This window comes from Euprymna scolopes, chromosome 28 (genome assembly GCF_053919585.1).
Source record: "Euprymna scolopes isolate OS-2025 chromosome 28, ASM5391958v1, whole genome shotgun sequence".
NCBI classification, from domain to species: Eukaryota; Metazoa; Mollusca; class Cephalopoda; order Sepiida; family Sepiolidae; genus Euprymna; species Euprymna scolopes.
Window position 1 is genome coordinate 82,218,643 of NC_136509.1, and position 14,291 is coordinate 82,232,933.

Below are 14,291 nucleotides of genomic sequence, written 5' to 3' on the forward strand. Positions count from 1 at the left end.
GCTTCGCGCGAGTCCAATTGTCCATCACGCCGACACAGTTTTTTTTTATTTTTTTTTTTATTGTTTTTATTTGTTTTTTTTGTTTTTTTAAGAAATTACATCAAAACTATTTCATTTAAACTCAACCGAACAATCAAATGTTTATTTCATTTACTTATATACGTAAATATACGTAAATAAAATTATAAAATGTATATATATATATATATATATATATATATATATATATATATATATATATATATATATATATATGTGTGTGTGTGTGTGTGTGTGTGTGTGTGTGTGTGTGTGTGTGTTAGATAAGCTATTAAGATTATTCTAGTTCGTTTGGTTCTTTTCTAGATCGACGGCTCCACCTAGGAAATGCTGTTGCCTCTACTTAGCAGCACAACGGAACCATAACAGTAGACTATAAACTCAATTTCAAGCTAAAAAAATAGATAAATAAATAATAAATAAAACAATCTTTCCGCTAATTCAATGGCTTTAAAATGACGTCTGAAAGTCGAAGTTTCAAACAGAAATATTTTGTCGAACATTTTTTTAATTTTTTTATTTAGCAAAATTATTTTTTCAAAAATGGCGAAGGTTGTCGATTTCTTCGTTGTCGTCGGAAATTCGAAAGTGTTTTTCGAAGCCTTTACGTTTGTGACTAGGAAGTAGTTTCTGGTTAGAATTAAAAGTATATAGGTCGATGTCGAATATTATGGCTCGACGGTGTTAAAAAGAGATAAGAAGCGGTATTTCTAGAAAGCCATTAATCAAGCGAAATAAACGAACGTTAGTTTTAATACTTTATATGGTATTTTGGGGATTAACAGCCTGTGCTAATAATCATCGTCCTGAAAACGAGATTCTGCTTTTTTTTTAGGCGATACCTGAAAAACTTGACAAAAAGAGAAGAAAACTAGTTGACAATGGGGAGGGTCATTTTGTTTTCGTTTTTTTTTTTTTTTGTTTGTTTGTTTTGTTTTGTTTTTTGTTTGTTTGTTTTTTGCATATACATTTAAAATAAGATGATCCGTCATTTTCAGGACCATTTTAGCGTTTTAGGGCAGTTAACCATATTTTTCATTTTATATGGGGAGAAATAAATCCTGTACGAATATTGCGGGGAGGGGGTAATAGTGGGGGCGCCTTTTTTTAAAGCAATTATGTTTGATTTTACGACCTTGTTATTCGAGCTTAGAGTTAGTGGTAAGAAGAAAAAAAATGGTGAACTGGCTGAACTGCTTAATAAAAAAAAAAAAAAAAAAAAAAAAAAAAACTTGAATGTACCGGAAATAAGGAATCTTGCGTACATGTTTATTTATTAAATTATTTTTATTTATTTATTTACTTTTTTTTTTTCGTCAAGTATCACAGTATGTTTAAACGTCATCAACTAAAAAAGTAGAATCTCATATTGTATAGGAGGGGGGAGGGGGTAACAACAAATTTCCCGATATGTTTTTTGTTTGTTTTATTGTTATTGTTATTAAAAGTGAGGGGAGGGAGAATTCTTAATAATTAATAATATATTAATAATTTGGAATTTAATTAATTTAAAAATATATATTAATAATATTAATAATTTGGAGCTAGATTTCACAAGTTAAGATATAAATTATTCGATTGCGTGGATAATTCTCGTTAGAATTTTGGGCGATTGTTGCACTGTTGCAGACTACGGACTGTGCTATTTTGTTTATATGTTTTCAAGTTAAATTCAATTTTGACGGTATGTTTTGTTTATTAAAAATTGTTAGGCGTACAAAATCGTTACAAAACAGTAAACAACTTCCCCTTCCCGCGGTTTAATAATAACGTTATTATTCCAGCACGTTTAGTATTTCTGCATAAGTACCGAATTTATGGGCTATTTTATTTAGCATCTAGGATTTTTTTAGAAATCTAGTTGTATATGAAATATTACGAATACGTACACACACAAAAAAAATCTACACGTGCAAACAATAACGACGAATCACATTCAACCTGTTTTAAACTCCCACAAAAACCGTCATTTTATTTTAAAAAATAAAAATTTTAAGCACCCCCACGCAAATAAATCGTTCTTAAATAGCGTATAAAGTTTATTAATCGAAAAAAAAAGAAGAAGAAAAAAATAATAGAACCCGACTAAAACTACTGTTAAGGACTTCTTTAAAATCCAAATGAAAATTGCTACTATAAAATTTTCCTTTCGTCGGCGTTCCGTTGGTTCATTCAATTTCTATTCAAAAGATCTCAAATCGCTCTACGTTTTTTTACTCGTTAAACAGACGTATTTTTACTTCAATTAATACCATAAACAAGAATTTAAATAAATGAAAATTACTGTATATTAAAAAGATTAATTATTATTTAAAAAAAAAAATAATGATAATAATAATCGTGTAATTCCGTAAAATTCCGTGCCTATAAATGTCTACGGAAATAACCGAAAGTGCCCGAGAACTGCTCGAAGGAAGGGGCGGTTTCTAGTTATGTGGGTGTGGTTAACAGGCGAAAGCTCGTACCAATCGTGGTAGAGCGTTGGTCATTGACGTCATTTGAAGTATTTGCTCATTTTCTATTGGCTGCGGCATTTACATTCTATTCGCGGGTATGCTTTTCTTTTTCTTTCTTTTTTTTTTTTTTTTTGCTGCGATTAAGTTTCAGCGTCATTCTTTATCTTAAAACTAGCCGTGTTTACTCGACATTGCCCTGAAGTCTTTTTGCTTTCAGTTGCTTGACCCTTTTTATGAGGGGAATTTAATTAGGGTATCGCTTAGCCATTAAATTATTTTTTTAATTAAACAAAATTATAAAACTAACTTTGTAATTGTTTTATTTTTACATTTGATAACTTTTACTATGGGAATGTGTTACGATTATATATATATATATATATATATATATATATATATATATATATATATATATATATATATATATATATATATATATTGTATTTATTTGCTTCCCCACCGAAGAACATTAGGCACAAGGCCGTTTTTAATGTGGGGTAAAAACCAGCTCCCCTAAAAGTAGGCAAAAAGGGGGCACTCTGGTTACTAAAAATAATAATTGTCCCAGTATAGAGGGTTTCCCCTCCATTGACTGGTACAAATTATCTTAAGTGCAGCATCTACAGAACAGATACTACACTTTGATCCCGGCCCGAAGGCCAAGAACAACAGAAAAAAGGCAAGGTATTTATTTGCTCCCCAACCGAGCAAATTAGGCACAAGGCCGTTTTTTAATGTGGAGAGAGAGAGGGAGGGGGAGGGAAAAGGTGACCAGCTCCCCATGGGTGGGAAATGAGAGATATTTATTGGCTCCCCCACCGAGCAAATTAGGCACAAGGTCGATTTTTAATGTGAGGGGTGAAGGGGAAATCGGGACCAACTCCCCGGGGAGTAGGGGAGATGGATCGTGACAATTGGTATGAAGGGTTGCCCCTACATTGGCCAAGGTCTTATTTGTGGGGTATGGTCTTTGCTTGCAGTATCTGCCGGAACAGATACTACACTTTGATCCTTATATTTAATTTATTTTGTTTAAAGAAAAAATTACAATTTAAAAAATTCCAATACAAAATTAAAACATTTAAAAAAGTTGATCCTGGCCCGAAGGCACCACAGAAAAAAGGCAAGCCTCCATATATATATATATATATATATAAAGGAGATTAGAATAATAGTCTAAAGAGCTAAGTGTATTTTAATGTAATAGTGAAATTACTATATTATATAATTTTAATGTAATAGTGAAATTACTATATTACTATAGAAAAATAAAAAATATATCACTCCAACACTTAAAAAAATAAATAAATTTTCAAAATCTATTTCTACAAGCCACCAAAATAAACTCATAGTACCGGCAGATAAAACTGGAAATTTCTACACAATGGACTATATACAATATAAAAATCTAATATATAAAGAACTTAATAAAAATTATAAAACTACTAATAAATCAGCACTAAATAAAATAAATAATGATGCAAAAAACATTTTAACTAAACTTAAAATAGATAAATACACAGAAATAACAGTACCAGGTACCCCGAGATTTACTTTAAAAGACCACAAACACAGCTTCAATATCAACCCTACTATTAGACTCATTTGCCCCTCGAAATCAGATATAGGACTGGTTAGTAAAAACATATTAGATAGAATTATCCCCAAAATTAAATCCATAATAAAATACCCACTATGGCAATCTTCAAACCAAGTAATCGACTGGTTTTCTAATATTCAAAATAAAAATGATATTAAATTTCTTTCTTTTGACATTGAATCATATTACCAATCTATATCACCTATCCTACTTAATAAATCTCTATTAATGGCACGAAAATTAACTAATATAACTCAAGACGAAACTAAACTAATACTTATAGCTAGACAGTCTTTAATAACATTTGATAATAAATATTGGACCAGGAAAAATACCCCTAACCACTTCAACATTTTAATGGGATCGACGGACTCGACTCAGGTCACTGATCTAGTTGGCCTTTTCCTTTTAAATGAAATACATTGTATACTCCATAAACAATTCAAACTTGAAGGAGGGCTATATAGAGATGATGCACTTTTCATAACGAATTCTACTAATAAAAATTATGAAAATGCAATTAAAGCTCTACATAAATTATTTAAAAATTATGGACTTAGTATAAAAATCGACCCTAATAAAAAAATTGTTAATTTCTTAGACATAACCTTAAATCTTGAAAATTCTACCTTTGAACCATACCATAAACCTAACCAATCACTTCTATATGTCCACAATCAATCAAACCACCCTAAATCAATATTAAAATCAATAGTTCCCAATATCGCTCTAAGAATTTCTAGACTGTCTTCTACTAAATCAATATTTACCAAAAATGAAAAATACTATAATGAAGCCCTTAAAAACTCTGGATATAATTCACAAATTAAATTCATAAATGAAAATGATAGAAACATAAACTGCATTAAAAATAAACCTATTAAGAGCGTAATAACATATAATATGGCAATGTCTTCCCGTATACGAGTTAAGAAAAATAACCAGGAGACAAAAAAAGATAAAACCAAACTACAAATATTAGATAATAATATAAATAAACAACAAACTAAAACCCGCAAACGTAAGAATAGACACAAGGAGATCCTATGGTTCAACCCCCCGTATTCCCAAAACCTAGAAACAAACATAGCTAGAGAATTTTTTAAAATATTAGATAAGAACTTTAAAGCCCCCCATAGATATAATAAGATTTTCAATAAGAACACAATTAAAGTCTCTTACTCTACTATGCCTAACCTTCATCAGAAAATAATTAGCTCTAATAATAATAAAATTAATAAACTACAAAATGCAACTATACAAAATACATCGGACTGTAACTGTAGAAGAAAAAATAAATGTCCCCTACAAGGCTCATGTAAAATTAAAAATGTTATCTATAGCTGCACAGTATCAAAAACTCCAAATATACAAGAACCTATCAACAGCCATAACTCAACTACCGAATTAAATAATAACACCAACTTAAATCAATCTACCGATCAATTATTAACCAACCCACCACATTATAATCCAACAATAGACCTAACGGAAAATAATCATAATAATCAAGAGGTAATATATATTGGTTCCACATCTGGCCCAATAAAACATAGAATTTCAACGCACAAACATTCTTTTAAAAATAACTCTCTATCAAACCAAACTACTCTATCCAACTATATTTGGCAACTAAAAAATAGCAATATTTCTTTCAACTTAAAATGGCAAATAATTGAGACTTGCAAATCATATAAACCAGGAGATAAATTTTGTACATTATGTACAAAAGAAACCGTAAAAATTTTAAAATATGAAGATATAAAAAGCACAACCAAACTAGTAAATTCAAGACACGAGCTTCTATCGTGTAATCATAAACGTTGGTTTAAATTTAATAAATATAAACCACCTTAAATCATTAAAAATTACTCATTAGTAAAAATAGATTTTTTTTTTTTTTTTTTTTTTAATAAATTAAGTTAAACCAATTACCGCCCTTAGACTCGTAAATCAAATAATAAATAAAGCCATGACAATTATCTCCCCTTAAAAACTTGCAAAAAAAAAAAAAAAAAAAAAAAAATCTCTCTCTATAGATATTAACTATAGCGTCTCTAAATCAAAATACGCTAACGGAAACAATTTACTGCACGAGCGTCGCCCTTTTAAAATTCATCATTCAATAAAATAAAAAGCTATAGCAAACATCTAAATGACTACTTTAAATACAGTTCCTGATTTCAAAAAAAAGGAAAACCAAAAGGTAATTATATATATATATATATATATATATATATTTAAATCAAATTTATTATGTAAATTCAAAAATATATATTTTTTTTCTACTCATTTCTATCTCTAACCTATACCAATTTCCTTATTAATTTTCTTATAAATTTTATATCCAAACCTTTTACTTCAATTTTTCAGATTCATCTGCCTTACTTTTAATGCTAGGTTTATTTTTGGTGTCTTTTCAATTCAATAGAAATCCTCCTAAATTTGCTGATGAGGAGACCGTGCTTACCAAAAAAACTATGTATAATTATTCTACGTGACTTCATGTATACCACAAATAAAAAGCACGGATTTCCGAAACGATCGTACAGATAATTGACTTTGTTGTTGTTCCTTCTTATGAAACTGATTTTTAATTTAATTAAATTTTGATTTTTAAATTTTAAAAATTTTAAAACTTTTAAATTATAAATCACATTACTTAATATATATATATATATATATATATATATATATATATATATATATAACTATTTCATTTACTCACATAAAATTAATATACAATGGTATGAATTTATGCGTAAACTTTAAGTATTTACTTCAAAAGTGCTCAATACGTAGGTAGAGCTAGTTAGTAATTTATAAAATATATATGGCGATTAAGCTACACTGAATATTCCGTTTCATCCACTTTAGGATTCGACATATATATATATATATATATATATATATATATATATATAAAAGTGAAAATGTATGTGTGTATATGTGTGTCTGTCTGTCTGTCTGTCCATGTGTGTACATTTCCCTACCAAATAACTGTGTAAATTTTCGGTCTACAGACTCGGGATTTGTAATACGATGTATTGAGATTTGGGAAACTATTTTTAATCGGTTTTCGGCCAGAAATTTTGCTGTTAACAGGTCAAAATTCAACGATTTAAACTCGAGAACTCTATCAAACTCCTCCGCTAATTTCGGGTATAAACACTTGAAATTTTATATATAGGTTATTTGGACATAGATCTAACTTTATAATTTGATTTGAGCCCAAAACAATAAATATTAAGGGGTCAAAATTGGGGTCAAAGTTAAAAAAAAACATTTGATCTCTGCGGTCTAATAACTCAGCCAATTTTTTTATCTAAACATTTGAAAGTTTACATAATGTGTATTCAGACATAGGGCAAACTTTTTAATCGTTTTTATATATATACATACACACACACACACACACACACACACACATATATATATATATATATATATATATATATATATATATATTTATTTATTTATTTATAAAAGACCCCCAGTGTATTCTGTTTTTTAAATAATATAGTTTGTGTGTGTGTGCACGCGCGTGTGTGTGTGGGGGGGTACATTTGGAATGAATTCAATTATTTATACAAATGTGCATTTTTACCTAAATGCAAGTTGAGAATAATTTCCTCTTTTACCAATTCCCTAATGGGGGCCGCACCCGGCCGCATATATATTATTTATAAAATATAATTATCCACTCTATTTGTAGTCATCGATCGATATACCGTTCTGTTTCGTTGTATCACAGCTCATCATCAGTGTCGCTAGACTAGCACCTTTCCCAAGCCGAGGATTGAACCTAGAACCATCGCGTCGATACTCAGCAGTTCTGCCGATCGCCAATCGGGAGCGGTGCCCGTAAATAACCTCGCCAAATGTGTATTTTAAACAAATATTCGTCCATGATATTTATAAACAAACAGCGAGCCTCGTATTTTTCAGCCAATTAATCAGCGGTTGAAATTATTTACGACAGTGCTACTGCTCTGCTGCTGCTCTACCCCGGGTTTTCCTGTTGGGTTTTTATTTTTATTTTTTGTATTATTAAAATATATTTGGAAGAAAAAACAAACAAGCTTTAACAACTGCTATACACGCGGTATCATTTGCAATATTACCGAGTCAGTCATTTTTTTTTTTTCTGCGACGCCAGTGGTACTCTTGCTGGTAACTTCCGAAATTTTAGGTATTTCGCATCGTTCGGAATCTGCTTTTCCAATTTCTCCAAGAGCCTTCTTCCACAAGATTGGTTTTTTTTCTTTTCTTTTCTTTTCTTTTGTTTTTTCTTTTGTAATTTTACATGGGAGTCACCACTTATCAAGGCCCGAAGGCCACTCGAGGATAACTGTTAACGAATGTAAGGTGGTAGTGCAGCATTCGTTAAAAGTGTAAATTAGGTAGAATTTGAACGGCTCAACAAGAACTTGTTTACATAAGATTTGAATGCTATTATGTTGTATCCAACCGAGAAGCGGGCCAACCGAACGGTCGGTTATCTGGGAAAGAAGCTTTGTTCATGGAATTTAGATTAAGGTACAGTTAAAGAGTGGGGGAAATTTGTATATAGTGGTTGTAGCTAGTCAAGTGTTCTTTGTGAAAATTTGTCACAAGGGAACCTAGTTTAGAGTTCAGTCGAGCACTAGCCATGAAAATAACAATAGATCAGAAACATCTCTTCTGTGGGAAAGAGGTTGCAGGGAAGAGAAAAGGGCATCACTTACTAGGTTTCGAAGCCGATTACGAACTTTATACAGGGAGGATAGTGCGCACCTAGTAGATCCTGCCCAGATGTGGTAACAGTACTCCATTTTAGGGCGAACTTGTCTCTTGTATAGATTGAGGATTACATCGACAGTGAGATACCTGCTGGAGCGGTAGAAGCATCAACCATTTTTCCAGCGATCTTGGCAACAGATTTGATGCATGTGTTCCATTTCAGATCAGGCCCAGAAGCTTGTCAAGATATGGAGCTTCCCCGAGATGAGAGCCATTCATTTCAATTGGGGCGTGATGGGAGTCAGAGTTATCTATATCTATCTATCTATCTATCTATCTATCTATCTATCTATCTATCTGTAAAAGTGAACGTGTTTATGTGTCTCTCTGTGTGTCTGTCTGTTTGTGTACATTTCCCTACGCAATAACGCTGTCGATTTTCAGTCTGCAGAGTCGAAATTTGATATACAGGGTACTCTGATTTGGGAAAATCTCTGTGATCAGTTTTCGGCCAGAAATTTTCGCGAGTAAAAGTTCAACGATTTCACCTTTGAGAACTCTACCAAACTCCTCCGGCAATTTTGGGTCTTTAACACTTGAAATTTTAAATATAGGTTTCTTGGACATGGATCTAACTTAAAAACTTGATTTGAGCCCTAAACAATAAATTTTAAGGGGACATAATAGGGGTCAATTTTTTAAAAAAAATTGACAGTCTTTTCTTGTTTTTTTTTTTTGTTGTTGTTTGTTTGGTTTTTTTTTTTGCTCAGCATACACCTCCAAACACCCGGGCTACGCCGGGCACCCATGCTAGTCTATCTATCTAAATATCTATAAAAGTGAACGTTTCTGTGTGTCTGTCTGTCTGTGTGTCTGCGTACATTTCCCTATGCAAATCTCTGTCAATTTTTAGTCTACAGACTCGAAATTTGATATATATGCTCATAAAGTTATGAACCGTCCACAGGGCCCGAGCAAAGCCGGGCGGAACTGCTAGTCTATATATCTATAAAAGTGAACGTGTTTGTGTGTCTGTCTATCCGTGTGTCTGTGTACATTTTCCTTCGCAATAACTCTGTTAATTTTCAGTTTACAGACTCGAAATTTGATATACAGGGTACTGAGATTTGAGAAAATCTTTGTGATCGGTTGTCGACCAGAAATTTGGCAATTTAGGGGGTCTAAGTTCTATGATTTAACCTTTGAGAACTCTACCAAACTCCTCCGACAATTTTCGGTCTAAAAAGGTCTAGGGGTTAAAGTTTCAAAAATTGACCACTTTTTTTTTTTTTTTTTTTTTTGCTCAACATACACCTCCAAATACCCGGGCAACGCCGGGCTGAAGTGCTAGTTATAATGAAAGGAGAGGGGCGTGTACGTTTCTGTCACTCGAGGATTTGGTCTAGTGGGCATTCAAGCTCTATCTATGAGGCATTTTAGTAGTGGGACGATTCCAAATTTTTTCCCGATTCCGATCCAATTATCGATTCCGTTCTAAATTTCCGATTCCGATTCGATTCCCGATTCTGATTCCGAATCTATTAATATTTATAAATATTTAATTAGATATTTGTTTGAGTTTTTTTTTGGGGGGGGGGGTCGTAAATTTTCAAATTATTACATAAATCCCCGTGTAATTCCTGGGTATATTTTTTCTCAAATGTTTTCCTTGTAATGCATTGCAAATTGAAAGACGACAAAAGTTTTATTTTGGTTTTAAACAGAACCAAATTGTATCAGTTTGTCGTTAGTATACAACATGCCACTTGAAAGTTTTCATAAACAGTTGAAAATAGTCGACGGTTGGTAGGTAAAATGAGAAAACGATGTAAGAATAAAATATTAACAACGCTCCCCCCCCCCAATTGTTATGGACGAATTTCTAAATAATAATGTTAATATTTAGAAAATCATTTTTCACATGGAGAGGGCGTTGGGCTTCGTTAACTATTATATGCTTTCCTTCTATGAATGTTTAAATTTTATTTTAATTATATAAAATTGGTGGGTTATTAAATTGATTTGTTTTGTTGTAAAAAAACAAAAAAAAACAATACAACAAAACAGTACTGCATGTGAATGACTATATACAGGGTGAGTCACGGGAAACGGATGTTTTAGACCTCTCCTTGCTTTAGAAAGCAGCTTTAAATCTGTGCTCGTGAAAATGGCCATCATTTGTCAGACATAATTTTTCGTTTCTAAATATTCCATAACGGCATAGTTTAGTAAATGTTTTATGTACATTATAAAATTTTTGTTGAAATATTCGCGGAGTTTTGTTTTCCTTAAAAAAACATCCGTTTCCCGTGACTCACCCTGGATATATGTGTGTGTGTGTGTGTGTGTGTGTGTGTGTGTGTGTGTGTGTGTGTGTGTGCGCGCGCGCGCGCGCGCTTTAAATGCTTTTCAGTACATCTCAAAAGTTCAATCCTTTTTACGAGCTGTTTCATTTTTGCAGACAAGATGGTTGCCGAGGACATGAAAGCCACTTTTTCGAAACTTTTCTTAAATATTACTGGGGGGGGGGGTCACTTATCCCTATTTAAAACTATATTTCCCAAGAACTGCTCTAGAATCTATTTTCAATTGATATTAATTCCATAATTGCCCAATTTATCTACCTTGCCAAAACGGCCATTTTTTTCCTGTTGTTTCTTTTTCTGCTGCACAATTTTTCATGAACTTAAATTTTATTAGTGTGTGTTAAACTGTAGTTAGCAGAATGAAAATGAGGTCAAAAAGTAATATACAAAAAAAATATGGTTAATTCAAGCTAGGTTCCTCGATGTTGACAAAGATTTTCTTCGGAGCAATCAGCTGCAAAATGAAACGATTTTTTCACATTTTTTTTTTTTTGTTCTTGTTTTTTTTTTTTTGTTTTTTTTTATTTTATATTGCAAATTGTATTTCATAAAATATGCAAACGCACAATCAAAATTGGGTTATCCATTTTTCGATTTGTTTATTTTTTAAAAAGTACGACCTGAAACAAAAAAAAAAAACGTTTTCTTAATCATTCCATTTTGCAGATGATAGCTCCGGGCAAAACTTTTGTCGACATCGGAGGACGTTGCTTGAATCTAACCATAAATGTTACCAAACGTAAGATAAATTACTCATCCACTTACCTGAATTTTTTAAAACTTATTTTAAAGTGTTTTTTTTCTTCAGTTTAATACACAGTTAGTGTCAACTGTTAGAATTTAGACGAGTATCTTATCTTGCCTTTGATAACATTTATTTGTCGCATATTTGTTTATTTGTTTTACCACCCACTCTCCCGTTTTCGTTCTGTTAATTATAGCTAAACATAATCTTCAAATTTATCTCTGAATTTGTTATCCTAAAATTGACTTCACAAAACACGACGGAAAAATGGCGTCGCTTCTACAACGACAACTCTTGAGGAGTTTTGTTTGAAAATACGAGGTGCCTTAAATAAGTTTCCAGACTTTTTTCGTATGGGCAGTTTTATTGGTAATACACACATGAGTCTCTAGTCCGCTTCGAAGTAATCTCCTCCAGCTGCAATGCTCTTGTTGTACCGTCCCCTCGTCACAGCCTCTATCATCTCCTCAATTGTCTCATAACGACCGCCTCTAAGGTTTTCCTTGAGCTTAGGGAATAACCAAAAGTCACAGGGAGCAAGGTCTGAACTGCGAGATCCGAATTGATCAACTCGACCATCTCGCTGCTATCATGACAACGTCTTTCTTTCTTATCTTCTCTGAGCACCCTTGGAACAAACTTTGCGCAAATCTTCCGCATCTTCAGTTCTTCACAAATAATTGTGTGTACAGTTCCCACACTGATATCAAACTGTACATTATTGTCTCTATAGACACACGACGTTCCTTATCCATGAAATTCTTTATTTGGCCAATCAACTCGAGTGTTCTGACTTCCTTACTCCTCCCACACCTTTCATCATCCCTCACAGACACCCTGCCTTCCTTGAATCCCTTATGTCATTCCAAAACTGATGTCTGATTCATGCAAGATGGTCCAAAAGCAATCTGAAGCATTCCAAACTTTTCTGTGACATTTTTTTCCAAGTTTAAAACAAAATTTTATTTCATATCGTGAATCTAAAGAGTCTTCACGTCCAGATTGCATTTCAAAATTTATTTAGTATTACGCATGTAATCTTAAGAAAAACACGTTAGAAATGTGTACATATGCTGAAATAACCGTCATTAATTCTCTAACTTCCGTTTGCATGACGACCCCATTGTTTTTTTGTTGTTGTTGTTGTTGTTTTTTTGTTTTTTGTTTTTTTTTGGGGGGGGGGTTCTAGCGATGCTGAAATGCGTCCGTACATATTTCAAACGTGTTTTTCTAAGGCATTTCAATACAAAACTTATATGAGACACTTCCATCACAGTAACGTTTCATAAAAATCGGGCCATAGTGAACGAACACGCGCGCACGCACACACACACACAAACACACAAACACACACACACACACACACACACAGAAACACACACACACACACACACACACACTAAAAGCAATAAATAGAAAATTAAATGTTTAAAAACATTTAAGAAACATAGAATAAGGGAATAAATATAGAAAAAAAACTTTAATTTTCTGTGTTTATTGCTTTTAACAAATAACGTGTAAACCAAAAAAATACATTTGCTAATATTTTTCCTCCGAGAAGATGAATAAGCATCGAAAACTCATGGGTTAAGGAAATAGATTCAATTGTATTCTTTGTTTTCAAACAATAAAAAATTCTGTATTTGAAGATTAACTTGTTCCAATCATATAATTTAAATACGTAAATGTATATATATATATATATATATATATATATATATATATATATATATATATATATATATATATATATATATATATATATATATATATTCATGAGCAACAACAAAAAAATGGGCCAAAAGTGAAAAAGAGAAAGAAATCGGTTTGGGGTTTTTCGATATTTTTCTATGAATTTTTGTTTATTGTAACTGAAAATTTCTATTTTGCAGATTATTATTATTATTATTATTATTATTATTATTATTATTATTATTATTATTATTATCATTATTATTATTATTATTATTATAGCATATAATAATAAGTGAAAAATTAATCCTAAAAAGGGTAAGACTGCATCTTGGCGAGGATATAAATAACTGAATTGCAGGGTTAAGGCAGTCGAAAATGATTTACAAGCAGATTTTTGATATTTTAAGAAAAGAAAATGTGAAAATATCTCTTTCTGTAGTGAAGCAAATTGGTCAAAGGTTCGAAGTCGAAGGCTTGGTAAAAGGGAAATCTGGATCTGGTCGTCCTAGAGCATCCACTTTGAAGGACGACCACAGGCTTAAATTAACTGTTTTGAAGGATTGAAAGAAAACTTATGTTGACCATAGCAAAGAATTCAAAATAGAGGCTGGAAATTCTCTTTCTAGATATACAATATCTAGACGAATGAAAGAAATAGGATTTTCTTC